At 33.5% G+C, this 9,915-nt stretch overlaps 1 long non-coding RNA gene across 2 annotated transcripts; it reads left to right on the top strand.

The window, feature by feature from the left end:
- The first annotated feature begins 1,148 nt into the window (after nt 1-1,148).
- Nucleotides 1,149-5,241, top strand: LOC136835883 (uncharacterized). 2 transcript variants are annotated; one of them, XR_010852269.1, is made up of 3 exons: nt 1,149-1,351; nt 2,254-2,341; nt 4,924-5,241. It is a non-coding gene; the product is annotated as an uncharacterized lncRNA (long non-coding RNA). The 2 variants fall into 2 exon arrangements; XR_010852270.1 differs by having other exon boundaries at nt 1,207-1,351; nt 4,995-5,241.
- The last annotated feature ends 4,674 nt before the right edge of the window (nt 5,242-9,915 follow it).

Here is a 9,915-nt window from a genome sequence, read left to right as displayed (position 1 = left end):
ATATATATATATATATATATATATATATATAATCATAATGATAATAGTTTTCATAGCTCCACCTAATAATATATCGAAACAGGATTCGAATATCAGGCGATGATCGAACAATATGATCTGGTTTCAGTAAATTCATTGACCACTGTTCGAATTAGCCGCTAATTATATCACTAACGACAGTTATAAATGATTTATTTAATGCCACTTTGTTGTCCTACCTTCTCAACTTCACTAAAATTTTGGGATACATTTATCACTGCAAGCCTTGAATCCATATGGCAAATCGCTGAAGGTGACCTTTTACCGTAGTAGATTACGAACTTACACACCTTTAATTAGTAATAATAAATTTAATTATAAAAATTACCGTGCACTCATTGGTGCGAGTTAATAAGCTCACCGTTGAATCACCTTAACAAAGGTGTTCTATACTATTTTTGTCTATGACCATGTCATTGTGACGCCATGTTACATTATCTAATAATAATGATAATAATATCCTTTGTTTCAGCTTCGGGCCATATACGATGAACGATAAGATGAACACAATACAGTATACTAAATTAAGTACGCTAGTAAAAAGTAATATTCATGAACTCTTATGCCCAAGCACTGCTGAAAACAACAGCAACAACTATAATAATAATAATAATAATAATAATAATAATAATAATAATAATAATAATAATAATAATAATAATAATAATAACAGATAAACACCAAACACCGATACATAATTCAGGTAGTTTGCTAAAAAGGAAATAATAAAATAAAAATCTCCATAATAATATGATAATAATAATATAATAATAATATATCAAACATCATCATCATCAACAGCATAATAATAATAATAATAAATAATAATAATAATAATAATAATAATAATAATAATAATTTTTTCAGATGAGCTAACTACTGATACATAATTGGGGTAGTTCGCTAAAAAGGAAGAGTGCCCGGCAACGCTCAATAATAATAATAATAATAATAATAATAATAATAATAATAATAATAATAATAATAATAATAATTTTCTGTCGATTTTCTGATCATCGCCTTAAACTTCGTCGGTGGCGGAAGGGCCATAAAGCGACGTCCCACAAACAGGCAGTTGCAGCGGTCGTTGGCTGTTGTCCTCAAGAACAGCTTGTTTCAGTGTTGTAGAGTCCCCGGCTTGGGAAGACAGGTTTCCTTGATACCAACTCGACATTCTCGTTCATTTGCGTTTGGGACCTCGTCCGTGCTGTACTGGGCGATCGTTGGTTTCACTTTGTTTCAAGTTTTTTTGTACAATCCTCCACAAGAATGATCCCCTCTCTGACGGCCCCTTGTACGTTTTCTGAGTAAGGTGCTTATATTTTTAATTGTTTGTGTTTTTCGTCAGTATCGTATCTCCTGCAGAATAGAGTAGTTTTTTTTTTTATTTGCTTTCTTCAGGCGGTATTTTGTTGTATATTCTTGGTGCGCAGTGTACAAAATTCTCTCCAGCCTGACTTGCAAGTTTGTTCTAGGTTCAAATACCTTGTATGCTTCACTTGCATGTCTTATGTTTACAATGTTCATTTGAGGTCTAAAGAAGCTTGAGCAGTTTCTCAGATATGTCGTATTGTGAATAGACTTTGCAGGATTTTAGGCGTGCTTCAAGGTTTGTTGGGTTGGCAAGTGGATACTATTGCCAGTTTTGCGTTTTATATTTCTCAAATATTTAGATTGTGGTGCTTGAGGTTTGACATACAGTTGTATGAAAGTTTTCAGTTTGCGGGTTTTGTATCTTCATATATAGGTATTTTCGATTTTTTTTTTTTTTATAAATTCCTACAATAACTGTTCAAAATGTTTAGTATGTTAGATATTGTTATAGATTGCCCTTCAACATGGTATTTAAGACTTCGTTTCGAAGCCTATTACTAGCAATCTTGTGCAGTCCTATAGATGTTTTCATTCAACTTTATGCTACAATAGAGCAAGTCTTACGATGCAATAGGGTTTAAAAGTTTCTTGAGGATTAGAGAGGCTTGACTCGACTACCATAGCCTTCCTAATATGGGGTATATTAAGTTGATTTAAACTTTAATTATTGCAGGCTTAAGTGGCAATAAACTAGTAATAACGCTTATCAGTATTTATAAAGCCTTGCTTGCTGCTCCTTGTCTTAGTATTTTAAAATTTACCAGATGGCCCAGCTGATAGTAACAAATAGTCAGCTAGAACATTTTTGGGCTTTTATATGAATATATTTTCTTGTTTCAGGTCGGGGTGTGTCGTTAAATAAGCGTGCCATAATGGGTTATTGAATTGTTAGATGTACAGATACCTTATGACTAAACAGGATTAATGGGTAAGTTTTGTTTTGTTTTAGTTGAGTGACTTGAGCAACCCCCGAACATTTTTTAGCTTTTTTTTTCAGAATTTTCAGAATCAAAACTCGTAAGTTTTCATTTTAAGTTTAGGCTTTGTTTTAATGCATTTTTTTCAGATTCAAAACTTTAGTTTTGAGAATTTTGATAGTTTAAGAATTTTTTTTTTTTTTTAAAATTTCAAAGGTTAATTAACTTTACTAGCTTTGAACATTTCAAGAAATTTTAGGATTTGTTTCGGCTTCAGGACCTTTTGTTGTCAAGTATTTAATTTTTATTTTTTATTTTATTTATGTTAGTATCAAAAGTTAGTTTAACGTGTGTGGAAGTTTGTTAGTTTAACGTGTGTGGAAGTTTGTTAGTTTAACGTGTGTGGAAGTTTGTTAGTTTAACGTGTGTGGAAGTTTGTTAGTTTAACGTGTGTGGAAGTTTGTTAGTTTAACGTGTGTGGAAGTTTTAACGTTGTTAGTTTTTGCTTAGTTTAACGTGTGTGGAAGTTTGCTAGTTTAACGTGTGTGGAAGTTTGCTAGTTTAACGTGTGTGGAAGTTTGCTAGTTTAACGTGTGTGGAAGTTTGCTAGTTTAACGTGTGTGGAAGTTTGCTAGTTTAACGTGTGTGGAAGGTAATTTTTGAAAGTTTATAGAGTAAGTCTAGTAATTTAAACTTGTTGAAATTTATTTAAACTACTTTTGCCTTGTGGTTTGATCTTGTAATTTCAGCTATTTTCTTTTTGGTAATTTTTTTAAAGTTTATAGAGTAAATCTAGTAATTTAAACTTGTTTAAATTTATTTAAACTACTTTTGCCTTGTGGTTTGATATTGTGATTTCAGCAAGTTTAGTTTTTTAGAATTGTAAAGTTTAGTAAAGTAGCTATTTTGGAATTTTAAGTTTTTGAATAGTAACAATTTTTAAAGCTCTTGAGTAATTATTTCAGCTTCAAAAGTAAGTTTTGCATTTTTAAGTTTTGCGTTTTTAAGTTTTGCGTTTTTAAGTTTTGCGTTTTTAAGTTTTGCATTTTTAAGTTTTGCATTTTTTCATCTTTGTAAGTTTTTTTGTTTTTTTAGCATTTTTGTTTTGCATTTTTCTTTCCCATTTTTTAAGATCAAGTCCACCTTTGCCATTTGGCGGTGCCACCTTTAAGCCAGGCAAAGGTGGATTTTTTTGAAGTTTTGTTGTGCATGGTGACTTGGTCACCATGCACAACAGGAAGTTCAAAAACAAGCATGGTGACTTTGTCACCATGCACAATAGGAATTTCAAACCAGGTCAACTTCTAACTTAGGTTAGAACTGCAAGGTTGATAGTTTGTGTAGCTAGGACTTAATGCGAAGTTAGATATGGAACTTGAAATTTAGAACTGCAGGGTTGATAGTTTCAGTGTAGCTAGGACTTAATGCGAAGTTAGATATGGAACTTGAAATAATAGGATAGGCTAAAATAGGGTGAAGAACGTGCTAATTTTATATAGATGCAGGGGTTAGGATAAAGGTAATAAATGCTGAAGTCTATCTCTTAAGGATGTTGGGAATAGACTGGGGTAAAAAACGCGATAGTCAGGCCTAGGGAGATATTTGACAGTGCAAGTTATTAATAGCAGAGGGTATCACAGTACTTGAGCCCTTTGTTTGGTCATGAGATGTAATTATGAATGTATTAGTGCAGCTGAGAATAGGGTAGGATAACTGTCTTGACATACTTTTATAAATACTTTTGTAACTTAGAATTTCATTCCCACTAGTAAATAGGAACTAGACAGGTAATAAGTGGATCTTAAACGATTTTCTAAGAGGCCCAGGTCTTGGTATGTCAAAGAATATTTTTGACACTGATGTTGTGGACTTGTCAGGTATTCTAATAGGCTGGTTAATAGTGGAAATTGTAATTCAAATTTAGGTAGTCTTGTTAACGTTCCGTCAACGAGCTCAGCACCCCCACCCTCCCCTCTTACTCTTCAAGCAAAGCTTTCATGTTAGGAAATCGACAGTTAAGATTGCATTGCATATTTTCATTGACCCCTACCTTCATCCACCTTTCCTCCAGCGCCGAAGCTTGCTTCAGAAACCCGTCTTATTCTGAATTCCCGAACTTAATTTTTTGCCCCATGGGGTTGTGCAGTTTCAATTCCCATAAGACTGGATACTAAAGGACGAGAGTTGCCAGTTAGTGTTTGCATTGCATGGCACCTTTCTTAGTTGTGTAGCACTAAAGTTAGATGCGGTTGTTTCAATGTAAGATTGGTGCCCTATTAAATATATTTCAAGGATGGCACTCTGTATCCTGTTATCTTTTTGAGAGTTTGAAGGAACAATGGTAGTAATATATGGGATTGGTAATGTGAAAATTGATGGCAGTTTGAAGTAACGATACTAATACATGGGATTGTTAATGGGAAAGTTTACTCATACGATATAGTATTAATTATAATAACCTTAGAATAGCTGCTGGGACTAACTGAACAAGGTATTTTCACTTTGAGGGTAGGTTGTCATGGGAACTTTTAGTATATTCTAAAACCAAACATTAATATTCTAAAACCATACAAACTACTTTTCTTATGCACAGGCTCTTGGTGTAGCTGCAGCAGACCATAACATAGACACTAATACTAATGGAAAGCAACGCTTTTTTTTAAGACTGAATATCCTGTGCGGATTCGAAGCGCTCTGAATTCTGTTACCCAGACAACTAGAACTCAACTTGTGGACACTGGGCATACCCTGTGAGGATTCGAAGTCCTCTAAATTCGGTTACCCAGGCAACTAGAACTTGTAGATGCTGTGCTCTACTTAATATTCAATTTTAATCTGACTCCTTAGGATATGTAATAGTATGTAATAGTATTTGTGTGTGAAGACCAGCATAATATACATGTCTGTAATCCTTTGTCCATTTCTTTAACACCAAAATGTCAAGTGATGGGGTAGACTTTGTGATACTCCTTGAAAGACAAAGAATGTCCTATGAAATCAAAGGAATGGTAGTTACTGATTGGTTGGTTAACAGAGGTAAGATGGGGAAACTGATGACAAAGGAAGTAACTGAAATATTGGTTTTTAATAATGAGATTCTAGTTTATTAACCCAGCTAGTACCAGTGTGCTTTATTATGCTTTGATATTTATTAAACTTAATTTCTGAAGTGTTTTTGATATGTTTGATTACCTGTTGCTAGGTTTTTATTTATATTTTCATGGAATGTACAGGTATGACTCCCTGGGGAGTCAATGGGACTTCAGGGTATAAGGAATAAATGGAAATAAATTCCAGACTTATTATATTTGAATGCTTTTTATACAGCATTTTATTGATATAAGCATGACATAAAAATGAATTTCTTTGAACTACAATCATATGAACACATACATGTACAATCATGCATGCAAGCGCAGCTGTACAGCATGCACCAATGCAAAGAAAGCAAGTAAACAAATGGGAATAAACAAAAACGCAAAGTTCTGTAACTGAGTAAATAATAAAGGAAACACTTCATGTAGAATACATAAATACATAACATAAAAGAACATTATAATAAAGGGTTTGTGGATAACTGTACAGCAGAAAAGGGTATGTGCACAGCAAAATTCTATTCGTGAAATATTTGCCAGCATGACTTCAGATGAAAGGTGACATTACTGAATTTCCCATTTTTACAGACAATGCTGCATCTTGAAGTTACCAGAAATCCAGCACGATGATTAGTGTTGTCTGTCCTTGCTTCCTTTGGTGGGAGAGCTTTGCTTCCTTGTGGGCCTGACCTTAGGGCTTTTGAATGCATCCTTTCAGGCTTTGCTCTTTTGACAAGGATCTGAACAATAGACCGTCTATATTCTTTGTTAGGAATTATAGTTCCTGTGCTGATTTCATAAAGTCGCCAGCAAAACACTATCCTGTGTTCAGAGCAGCAATAATAAGAGGAAAATACCAGTTCTTTCCTCTTAATTGCAGGGCGAAAATCTGACAGATCTGTCGAACAAGTCGACACCGCCCATGCCTTTATTATATGCTTTTACTATGAAAGGTTGTTCAATGTTCACTCTTCCTGCACCTTTTTGCCACCGTTTTGCCACGCCAATGGGATTTAGACCTTCGCAATTACTGCGAATAGTAACAACAGCATTATCATTCCACGTAACGATTTCAACATTTCCTTCTGATCCATAGTCTTTTTCATATCTTTTGCAGTAGGCAATGGGCATTGCTTTGTTCTGTTTGATCTGATTGTACCTGTGGCATTTATTTCCTTTCCTTTCAGATCTAAAACTGTCATATGAAGTAAAAAAATTGTCAAAATAGAACCTGTGTTTGGTAGGTTCAGTACAAGCAGAAATGCATTCCCAGATTACTCTACTTCCTAAAGGTTCCGAAATGCATTCCCAGATTACAACCTAAAAAAGCATTCAAGCAAAACAACAAATGATAATCACTTCACAAATGGATGTGATCATATGTTCTATAGAAAAATATGATTTATACATTTAAATTTTCTAATATGTCTAAGAGCAAACTACCAAGTGTATTATTTGCATGACTGTTATGAAAGGAATTTAAATGACAGGTGATTACTTAATACACCTAGGTGCACTTCAATGTAGACAATTGTCTTCTTGAACGATTTCTCTCTCTCTCTTCTCTCTCTTCTCTCTCTCTCTCTCTCTCTCTCTCTCTTAGATAAAACCAAAAACTTTTCTGTCAAATAATGAAGAAAATGGAGAAGATAAAAATCAAATTTGCGATACGAAGAATAGTATGGTTATGGTAAATAAATTCAAGTATAAGAGTTGACTAGACAATGCCAATTTAACATACGGCAAGAAAATCTGAATTTCGCTTGTTTTACCTAATCCCAAATTACTGTTCCATTGTTAGTATTATATGATTATATAGTGTTTGAAGCACTACATCTATCTATTGTATATATCAACCCTATGAATCTACCCAAACACTAGAAATGTGTGTAATTATCATTGCATGTCAAACAGGAGTGGACAAAATATAACTATCGTATGTTAAACGAGGCTTCTCCTCCTCTCCTTACTCTACCCATTTCAACTGGGAAGACCAAAGAACGGCCACTGGTGGTGGCGAGACTAGCGCCATCTATGTAAACTTAAAATTATGACCAGAGAGCGTCGACGGACTTTTGAACTTGACTGTACAGTATGTATCGGGTAAGTGAGGCGATAGAAAACAAGGATTTTTGCATAACGCATTAATTAGTTGGTGGCCTTGTCTCTGGCTCTTAAAGTGTTTTGAATGTTAAAATTGCTCGAAGGATTTCGGGAGGATGAGGGTTGTATTAACATCATTAGTTTTGTCAATCTCTTGTAATACTTAGTTTTAGAATTATGGAGTAAGTTGGGTTCGCTTTACAATTGACCAATCAGACAAAAACTTCAAAGAAAATCGATCTTCCTTTAATCCTGGCTTTATCCGCAAACTTAGATAGCAATTAGTCACCATAATTCTTTTTTGTCTGTTTTTGTTGTTTGTGCACAGCCACAAAACTTTTCTTCAAAATTGTCTATAAACAAAAAAAAAGCCAGAAAATATCAATAAATAACTTTTTTTTTTTTTTCTTTTTAGATTTCCTTCCATGGCCACTTGGTAATAATTGATTATGATAACATCCATGTCTAACAGTTAACTACTGAATTATCCGCCAACCGACTTACAGAGTTATCTGCTCGTCTTTATAGTCCTCAAACACACACATATATATATATATATATATATATATATATATATAATATATATATATAATTCTACTACACACACACACACACACATATATATATATATATATATATATATATATATATATGCATACATGCATATATGCGTAAATAAATATATATATATATATATATATATATATATATATATATATATATATATAGATATATATGAATATATATATATAGATATATATATATAGATATATATATGAATATATATATATAAATATATTATATATATATATATATATATATATTACTGTATATATATATATATATATATATATATATATATATATATATATATATATATATATATATTATATATATATATATATATATATATATATATATATATATATATATATATATATATATATATATACATAATAAGGAAAGGCCTTCCAGCCTTATTCCTTCTCTTTTATTTTTGAAATTATAGGTGAAGAGTCAGGTCATTAACATCCTTTGTGAGTAAAATTATTGAGCTCTCACCTATAATAATTGTGAAAATATATGTATATATATATATATATATATATATATATATATATATATATATATATATATATATATATATATGAATGAATATAATACATGTATATTTTAACAATTATTATAGGTAAGAACTAATATTTACCTGAAGATGCCTACCTATAATTCAAAATAAGAAAGAATAAAGCTGAAAACCCTCTAGAAGAACAGAGATAAACTCTTGGGATAACTAAATTACATGTATTTTACAACATCGTAATCGAGATAGGGGAATAAGGCAGGACCACTGGGGTCCTGCTGGCCTTACATATAAAGTGAATAATAGACGTTAACTGGGTTCACGAAATACACTTCCATGCTTTGCAGTTCATAGGGTTCTAATGGGTTTTTCTCGATGCAGCCAACAAACATACAGTCGTAGCAGATGGTTGCTTGGCAGCACTCTTTCTGCAAAAGAGAAAGGCATACGATCACTGGATGAGTTAGCGTAGTAGCGAGGATGAAAGGCTAGCGCTGAGGGTGACAGAAATCTTCTTTTCATGCAACACTACCGAACAAACTTATGACACGAGTTTAATATGACAGGTCAGGTCTGTAGTGATTATTCACTTTGAAACGGAAACGTTGGGAAGAATAAGATAAGTGACTGGAAAACCTCGAATTCCTTACTGTACCTTAATTTTGAAGAGATGGCTCCTTGTTGTCGTACCAATGGGGAGGCGGGGGGAGGGGGGATTGGCACTTGGTTAAGATACTAGGACTGAAGCACTCAGCCATGGAGGGAAGTTTTGCTTTGAAGGAACAGGCTGCAAGAAGGTGTGACTGTTCAGTGTCGCTCAGCCTCTCTAAAAATCTGGGATGCGGGGTTTTTATCAACTTCAGGTATTACCGGCTTTTCCTCCCAGATGCACCTAATTTTTCTCTCTGGGTAGAGACTGGCCAGTCAGAAGTGGTTAAATGCAGCTGCTGGCTGGCTGGAGTGGTCGACGCCTGACTTTCTGCTTTTGGTGAGAATTGGCTGGCAATCTGTGCCTGGGGTCACTCAGGATCCTCCAAGGTGGGGCCAGTAATCTGGAATAAGGTTTATTGCAGTCACGGGATCAAAAGGGGATTAAAGCGCCGAGGGAAAATCAGAAAGAGATGAGAGCGGCAATTCCACGCTGACCATCAGTGTGTCGCAGCAAATGAATGTAATTACAATATAATTTTTACTCGATTCTTGCAAGGTGAGTTGCCTTGAGAGAGTTGACCCTCTTACCAATATATATATATATATATATATATATATATATATATATATATATATATATATATATATATATATA

Source organism: Macrobrachium rosenbergii, chromosome 55, assembly GCF_040412425.1.
Source record: "Macrobrachium rosenbergii isolate ZJJX-2024 chromosome 55, ASM4041242v1, whole genome shotgun sequence".
Lineage (NCBI taxonomy): Eukaryota > Metazoa > Arthropoda > Malacostraca > Decapoda > Palaemonidae > Macrobrachium > Macrobrachium rosenbergii.
This window is presented reverse-complemented; position numbering and strand designations above follow the sequence as displayed.